The sequence below is a fragment of the Pinus tabuliformis genome, chromosome 5_2, assembly GCF_031772625.1.
Source record: "Pinus tabuliformis cultivar Carrire ecotype Pingquan chromosome 5_2, CPIR1, whole genome shotgun sequence".
In the NCBI taxonomy this organism is placed as follows: domain Eukaryota; kingdom Viridiplantae; phylum Streptophyta; class Pinopsida; order Pinales; family Pinaceae; genus Pinus; species Pinus tabuliformis.
Window position 1 is genome coordinate 3,708,182 of NC_142306.1, and position 8,868 is coordinate 3,717,049.

The window sequence follows — 8,868 nt, forward strand, 5'->3', positions numbered from 1 at the left end:
CCTTTTCTAGGTCAACTAAAATCCCTTCTCCTAAAATGATGTGCCCAAGATAATGAACTTTCTTCTAAAAGAAGGAACATTTTGACAATTTTCCATACAATTAATTTTCCCTTAAGCAAGTAAATACAACCATTAGTTTCTTTTCATGCTCCTTTTCATTCTTGGAATACACAAGAAATTCATCCAGAAAGACTTGCACAAATTGGTCCAAATACTTCTTGAACACACCATTCATGAGGCTCATGAATATTGCTGGTGCATTGGTCAAACCAAATGGAACAACTACGAACTCGTAGTGACCAAACCGAGTTTGAAATGAAATTCTTGAGATGCTACCTTCCTTAATCCTTAATTGGTGGTATCCCAATCATAGATCGATCTTTAAGAAAACCATTGCTCCCTTCATTTGATCAAATAGGTCATCTATTCTAGGTATCAGGTACCTATTCTTTGCTATGGCTCTATTCAAGTTGTTAGAATCTATGCATAGCCTTAAGGAACCATCCTTCTTCTTGACAAAAATCATTGGTGCACCCAAAGGTGAAATACTAGGTCTAATAAATCCCAAGTCTAAAAGCTCTTATAAATGCATCTGCAACTCACAAAGTTCTGGAGCTATCATCCTATAGGGTGTCTTAGATATTGGTTCTGCACCAATTTTTAGGTCGATGGTGAAATCAATCTCCCTTACAGGAGGTAATCCAGTCAATTCCTTAAGAAAAAAATCCTTGAATTTTGATAAAATTGGGTGTTGATCTAGGGTGGGTCCTTTCTGGTCACTTACAACCTCGACCACATATAGTTTGCAACCTTGTCGAATACAAATTTTTACCTTCATCGTGGATACGAATTGTAGGGACACTCCTCTCTTTATTCGACTAATCTCAGTTGACCTACCTTCATCAGCTAACCAAATCACCTTCTTCTTGAAATAGTCTACCAAAGCTCGATGAGCTTCTAGCCAGTCCATTCTAATAATTACATCATATGTCCCCAATGCTCTGACGTATGCTTTCAACTTAGTTATACACATAGTGATATTTACCTGACATTGGTCAACACTAGGTCCTACTGCTTGTTTTATCCCAGAAGCCATCTCAACTTGCTTAAAGTCATCGTGCTCATAGGCTGCCAACCCACATTTTTCTAATGCAACTAGTGAAATGAAACTATCTGTAGCACCATAATCAAACAAAATTTAACTTTTACTTTTTTTATGATACCTGAGGTTTCTACCACAACAAAATGGTGTTCAATGTGTTGGTTATCAAATGCTACATAGATTCGATGGTGGCTACTTTCTTCCCCCATTGGTGCCTTTCCTTCTCTACGGCACGGGGGCTTTACTAGGCGAGCAATACCATACTATGTGGGTTCATATTGGGCAATATATATTGAGGAAAAAATGGCATAATATATTGGGGGATATATAGGAGGCAAAGGGTTTTTATATTGGCAGGTATAAAAAATGGAGCTCAAAGTTAATGAGAAAATATAAAGGGGTATAAAAAATGTTAATGAAAAAATGGATACCTAAAATATCTACTAGAAGTAGTGGTTTTTAAATTGGGAAGGTGTATTGGATTTGTACTTGTAGGGGGTTAAATAATGTGATTTTTAGGGGCATTTTTCAATATGTAGTCAAATTAAGGGTATTGTTTAATATGCCATGAACAAACGTGATATGTTAGAGGTTCATTGAGTGAAGCCCATGTGCTCTATGGTTGTTACCAGTTTGTAACTCACAATAGTTACACTGGTAATGAGGTCCCCCACATCCCCAACAAGTGATGTGTGGTAGACTTTCAACAAAATGTTGTGGAGTTCTTTGGAAACAATTCCTTCCCTTGGGACCCCTACCCCTACTTGTTGCTCCTCACGTATGACCTTGATTTGCACGTGTCCTTGAAGCTATGGGTGAAGTTGCACTAGTAACCATTGAAATCCCCACTTTCGGTGCTCTGGGTACAACCTTGTTTCCATATGGCAATGGCCTCAAACTTCCTCCCCTCGGGAGGGTACGAGGGGCCTTCCCCATAAACCTTGGTTGTTGTGGAAAAATGGTTTCGTTTCTACCTTTTAAGTCTAAGTACTCTTCAACATAACGAGTGTGTTCCACATCTTCTGCAACTGAGGATGGTTTCCACATTCGAACCATTTCCCTAATCTTAGGGTTCAATCCATAAATGAAACGATCTACTTGACGTTGGTCATTGTCCATGTAGGAGACATACTTGACCAATTCCATGAATCTAATCTCATATTCTTCTACTGTACGATTTCCTTGTACCAAAGAATGGAAGGATCCTACCTGTTGTTCTTCATAATATGCTTGTAGGTATTTTGTCTTGAGTCTCTCCTCAAATAACGCCCAAGTAACTGTGTCTGAAGTGAGGTGTAGTTGACACTCTAAGTTACCCCACCAATTTAGAGCACTATCTCTGAGTTGGAATATTTGTATTTTAGCTTTTGAATTGGAATTATAATATCTTAGTGTGAAGCACCTTCTCATTCCTTCTAACCAGGCTTCTGCACGTTTGCTGGCACGACCTCCAGAAAACTCTAGTAGCTTAATCTTTTGGAGCTCCCTAGTAATTTCCTCGATTGGAGGTCCTCTATCGGAGTCTCTTGATCCGTCGATATTTCCCAACCCTGATGGAGGGTTCTCTACTTCGACTTCAATTGTTTAGCACCCTCTTAAAGTCTCATTAATTGCTTCTATGGAACAAAACATGAGAGCCAACTCCAGTGATGGTAATGGGTTATTTGTAGGAGGTCCTTGTGATGACCCTCCTTGACCTTGATTTCTTTGCGTCCTCACCATTTTTAATTGTTCAAATATCTGTATGATATACAAGACTTATTAGCACAAATTAGGGCCTTGTCAATTCTTACTCGGCTCACACATGTTTTGCATAATGATAGGTGTAAGTTTTCCTTTTGTTATGCTTGTAAACAAATATTTCTAATACTGAGAAGATAACCATGGATCTAATAAATCCTCTCCCATTTCTATCTAAGCATGTGCTATGACGCATTGATAGTCACCCTCAAATATCTTTAGATATCCCTAAACAATCATTCTAAATCCATCTTATATATTTTGAGCATTCACATAAACATTAACTTACCACTTTTAATCACATTATTATAACTAGGTGTCCTCTTGAAATTCCATCAATAATGTTAGATTGTCATATATATATATATATATATATATATATATATATATATATATATATATATATTATCCTTGTGTTTTCAAAGTAGGTGTCTAATGGCCTCAATCAACTCAACACTGACATTATTGTTAGGTATTTACCATCCCAATGATATATATAGAATGATTAGTGCTACATGTTTTAATATTTCAATATTATATATTGTCTTAAAGGAGGTTCTAATGTGCTAATCAATTGGTGTTCACCTTTGACACTTTGATATGAGTATGTTGGATTTCTGTTTTGTAAAACATATGCATATTGATAAGCTATGACAATATCTATGATACTCTATTGTGTCTCTAAAAAATTTCAAGAAGTTGCATGTAAAAAAGTTAAGAATTATGCATGGCATCAAGCATAATGTGAAAAACTTGTTAAAATTTCACTTAAGTTCATTTATATTATTAAATATTATTAATAAATAAACAACTTGTATTAATTCAACTTAAAAGGTCAACATTCTCACTAAATCTTGTCATTATATGAATTAATATGGTTGTAAGAAAATATATTTTCTGCAAAATAATATTTCTTTGTATTAATGTTAATCTTAACTCTATAGGAATTTACAACCTTCTTGTATACATAGATAGGTTATCTTTGTTGACTAAGTCAATAATTCTTCTTCTAAAGGTTCTGCCACAATTTGCTTAAATTTTGGTGGGCACTAACCTCAATAAACGCCTATGTAAATTTATGTCCAAAATTGTGTAATTTATGGTGGGCAGTAACTCTTGGTAAAAATATTTGGTTATCTAAGTGTAAAGAATGTACTAAAGAAAAGTATTTCAACTAGTTAATCTCATTGATTTCAACTATTTAATTCTCATTGCTGGGTTCAGTTTATCATTCTAAACATGATTAGTTTGAAAGTCAAGGTCAGTGAAAATGAAATATTAACTAAACCCTATATTTGTTGTCCTAACATTATAGTTTTCACGTAAGCAAAAATTTCCGCATTGTTGTCCTAACATTATAGTTCTTACCTAAGAAAAAATGTAGTTCACAGGGAGACATTTAATATAGAGGCCATAGAGTGCATGCAACACACTATCAATCATGTTTTATTCTTGGACTCAAGAGTTGGTATTTATCCATGGTTTTGTGGCCCTTTTTGTTTTACACAGCTCCGCTTTTTGCCATTAGATCTGATGCATCAAGAACACCTGATAAGAGTTGTGATGGCAGAAATTGATTTAGATCCTTGGCTACTAGTAATCTAGAGGGATTTTTTTTGGTGAACGGAGGATAATTCATTTACACTACCTCTGGAGGAGAAGGCTGGAGAAGAGTGTTTGGCCTGGCCTCTCTAGATATCAGAGTACCCACTTGGGACATACCTATTTCAGGTTTCTAGAGCTAGCAGAAGAAAACCACATCTAGGTTTTTGTTGTCAGGTAGTATACATACTGAGAAAGAAGCCGAAAGCCTCATATAGGCAAGGGTCCCTCTTCTGTTGCATTAAGTTTTTATAGGGCTTGCTTTTCATGGGTTCTTGTATTTGAGACAATTAAAGGAGGGAATCAATTTGGGTCTTTGTTTTGAGCTCAACATATAGTATTGACAAGACGACTAAGGGCTTAAACATCATAAAACCATTGGGATCAGAGCTAAAATAAGGTACAGGGTAAGGTTTTGTATCATTTCCGAGATCTTTCCCTAGAAGGGCCACTTATTCCTTACTTGCATGAGTACTAATGGCTTGATTTATTATTTTGGCTTATAACCCATGCTCTTGTCTCTGTCTTTTTTTAGTACACTGCCAGATCTGGAGGTGGGGTTGGTTGGAAACTTTTGAGAGTGTTTTGTTCTTAGCCATGGTAAAGAGGTCTGGTAAATTACTCTCAATGGCGATGGAATACCAAGCTCAAGAAGTGAAACATAAACTATGACACTCGCAGGCAAATGGCTCTTCTGATTCTCACCTGCTCAATAGAAGGAACCAAGGGAGATATAATTTGATGCACAGGAATGGAGTGGCCAAATCCGAGAACCAAGATAATAGTCGATATACATGTTTTAAAGGTAAGGTAGATGTTACTGTATCAATAGAAGAAAAATTTTGTAGATCTTCGCGAAAAAATCACGGAATAAACTGAATTGTATTCATGAGAATTGGATAGCTGAGTTAATTGGAAGATGAGTGATGGATAGCATTTGGGATCCTTGTAGCTGAGGTTGTAGAGGCTTGAGAAGGAGCTTTGAGGATTTCTGTTGCAGCTAAGCTATTTGGGTTCTTCAAGGGCTTATTGGCTAAAGGTTAGAAGGAAAATTGAGAAGATGCAGTGGTTTTGAAGTGGGTCATTTCTTGAATTTGTGTGAGGCCATGGCTATGGGAGTGCTTTATCAGGCCTCCGGGATGGGACTGGGGCCGGGTGTTGTCCAGGTAAAGATTTGGGAGTATGTGGGAAATTCTATTCGGGTTGGACGCCGATGAATAAAGGATGAAGCCGAGGCACGGGGATGCTAGCATGGTATGAAATTCGGGCTCATGAGCAGTTGTATCTCCTCCAGATCGAAAGTAGATAACTCCATAAGTAACCCTGCTATCCATTCTGCTGAAACTAAATCTCCAAATGATAGTAGCAAAGAGCTGCCTGCTGTTGAGACAGTGTCTTCCACAAGTAATATTAATACATGAAGCAATCCATCCACTCCCAAAGTAGGATATGATTTGAAAGTTTCGTCCTAGTTGCGTAAATTCACTTTTAATGATTTAAACTATGGAACCAGAAACTTCATGATATAAAGTCTTCTTGGTGAAGGTGGCTTTGGTTTTATTTTCAAGTGTTGGATGGAAGAGAATGGCACTGCTCCTATCAATCCTGGTATTGGTCTCACTGTAGACGTAAAAACACTCAAACGTGATGGGCTACAAGGTCACAAGGAATGGATGGCAGAAGTCAATTTTCTTGGGGACTTTATCCATCCTAATCTGGTTAGACATATTTGGTATTGCATAGAAGATGATCAGAGGCTACTCGTGTATGATTTTATGCCTCGAGGTAGCCTAGAAAATCATCTTTTTAGAAAAGGGTCGCGTCCCTTACCATGGTCTATCAGGATGAAAATTTCTTTGGGTGCAGCCAAAGGCCTAACATTTCTTCACGGAGGAACTGAAAGACGTGTGATTTATCGAGATTTTAAGTCATGTAACCTTAACTTATAGCATATTCTCTCATTCTTCATCATTCAAAAGAGACAAACTTAGATCCAATTTAAAATTTTGTATACTTTCTCTCTTGTTTAACACTGTGGTTTTGTTAGTTATATATATATATATATATATATATATTCAGAATGTTGATGGTTAAATCTATAATTTTTTTTTAACATCGTGGTTTCATCTAGCAATCATAAAATTCTGCTCCTTTACAAATTGTAGGGAAAAAGTAAATGTGACATTTTGCCTATGATATATATATATATATATATATATATATATATGGATTTTGATGAAAATATGGAAAATAATAATAACAATAAAAATATTTCACCATTTAAATTTATGGTCAATGTCATTTAATAATTTAATAATTCAATTTATTTTGGTTTCTAATATAATTAAAATTGTTTGTAATGTTGTTTGTTTGTTTCTTTTTTAGCTAGTAGGTAGGTTTCATGGTCCAGATTTTGAACCTAGGGTCCTCTAACTAGAAACTAAATTTATTTAATTTAAACACAATATGAAGTGAAATAACTTATTTATAAATCAACATTTATTTTATGACAATATACAATTAACATTTATTTACAACATATTAAACAAGTAAAAAGTTCATTGCAACCATTTATATAAGTAATCAATAAACAAAAGAATACTTGTTCCAATAGCTTGGTTAAGATGCTCCCGACTCTGTTGGGATGCTCCTCTCAACTACCCAACTAAATTTACCTCCCAGCAAACTAGGAATGATTTCCTAGCCCTGGGAACCTCCATACGTTCCCTAGCCCTCTGAGCCCAATTTCAACCAGATGTAGTTTGTCCAAGTTAAAGAAACACTCTTCAAATCAAAGTTTGTATTCCCTCATTTATCTCTTCATTCTCTCCCGTCTCTTTCTCCACTTTCCTCAAACAAAATCCTCCAAAACTAAAACAAAGACCAAGGACCCCCCACCCCCCCCCCCATCATCCTTTCCGTTTTATGTCTCTTCCTCACATCCACCTCAACCACCTATCATTAACGTCATGACTACCCCCTTATTATTTCATTTTGTATCTTTGACTTTTCTTACCATATCTTATTCAAAGTAGATTTGAAAAGACATTTTGGGAATAAATTATGGATATTTAATTTAGAATTAAATTGGAGAAGACCATATCTTCTCAAAACCAGATTTGAAAAGACATTTTGGGATATGGATATTAAATTTGGAAATTAATTGGAGAAGTCCATATCTTCTCAAAACTAGATTTGAAAAGACATCTTGGGATATGGATATTAAATTTGGAAATTAATTGGAGAAGACCATATCTTCTCAAAACTAGATTTGAAAATACATCTTGGGATATGGATATTAAATTTGGAAATAAATTGGAGAAGACCATATCCTATCCAAAATTAAATTTGAGAAGACAAGTTGGGGATTGAATTAACAATAATAAAAGTCATATCAGTAAAATAAAATTACAGTTTCACAAATGTAGGTATATGCCAATATTTCTTGATAACTATAAGTCAATATTTTCAAGTTAATTAAATACTAATAAAAATTAGCATGATAAGATCAAGTAGGGCATTACATCTAACCAAGTCCTTTCGGCATATAAGTTCTTTTAGAGAGAATTTTCCTTTAGATCATTTAGATTTCTTTTCAAATTCCTTTATGACCTAGCCAAGTCCTTCTGGAATCTAATTCCTTCTTGCTTCAATGGGGAATTAGAGCTATGTCCTTCAGTTGACATAGCCAAGTCCTTCTAGAAGCCAAGTACTAGTTTCTAATGATAAGATATGTCTAATTCTATAATTTTCTTCAGTTATTCACCTTTGGTCAACCTAGCCAATGCCTTCTAGCTCTAGAGGTGAATGTATTCTATAATTTCCTTGGGCCATTCACGTTTATGTTAACATTCCTTTATGACCTAGCCAGGTCCTTGTAGCTTCAAAGGTGAATGTATTCATCTCCCCTCATCAAAGTCCTTTATGACCTATCAAATTCCTTTATGGATTTAGGATATGGTCTTCCCAATATTGTAAAGACCTCGACATTCCCTTCTAGTGAGACATCTAACATCTTGTTAAGTGCATATTTTTCCATAATCTACTCATTTGTGGATATCTCCTGGGTTATTCATCTTTAATTGACCTAGAGAGGGAGGTATTCTACTTGGCTACAATGAATTCGCCTTTGGCTCAAATTTATCCTTCCTTAAGAAGATTTTATGGGCATGTCATATTGATGCGTGTTTATAGAAAGCTCCATCCTAGATTGGCCATTGTAACTCTCTCATATGTATGTAAGTATCGAGGGCTTTTGGCCAACATCCTTTATGGCTACTTAGACAAATATATCAATAACCTATGGTCATAAGCTAGCAATGTCCTTTTAGCATCCAAGTTCCTTTGGAGAGAATCTTCCTTTGGACCTTTCACATTTATAGTCAAAGTCCTTTATGACCTAGCCAAGTCCTTCTGGCTTCAAT

The 8,868-nt window shown here is 35.6% G+C and overlaps 1 pseudogene; it reads left to right on the top strand.

Moving 5' to 3' along the window:
• Positions 1-5,583: 5,583 nt before the first annotated feature.
• On the top strand, positions 5,584-6,393 carry LOC149157215 (serine/threonine-protein kinase PBL34 pseudogene; annotated as a pseudogene).
• The last annotated feature ends 2,475 nt before the right edge of the window (positions 6,394-8,868 follow it).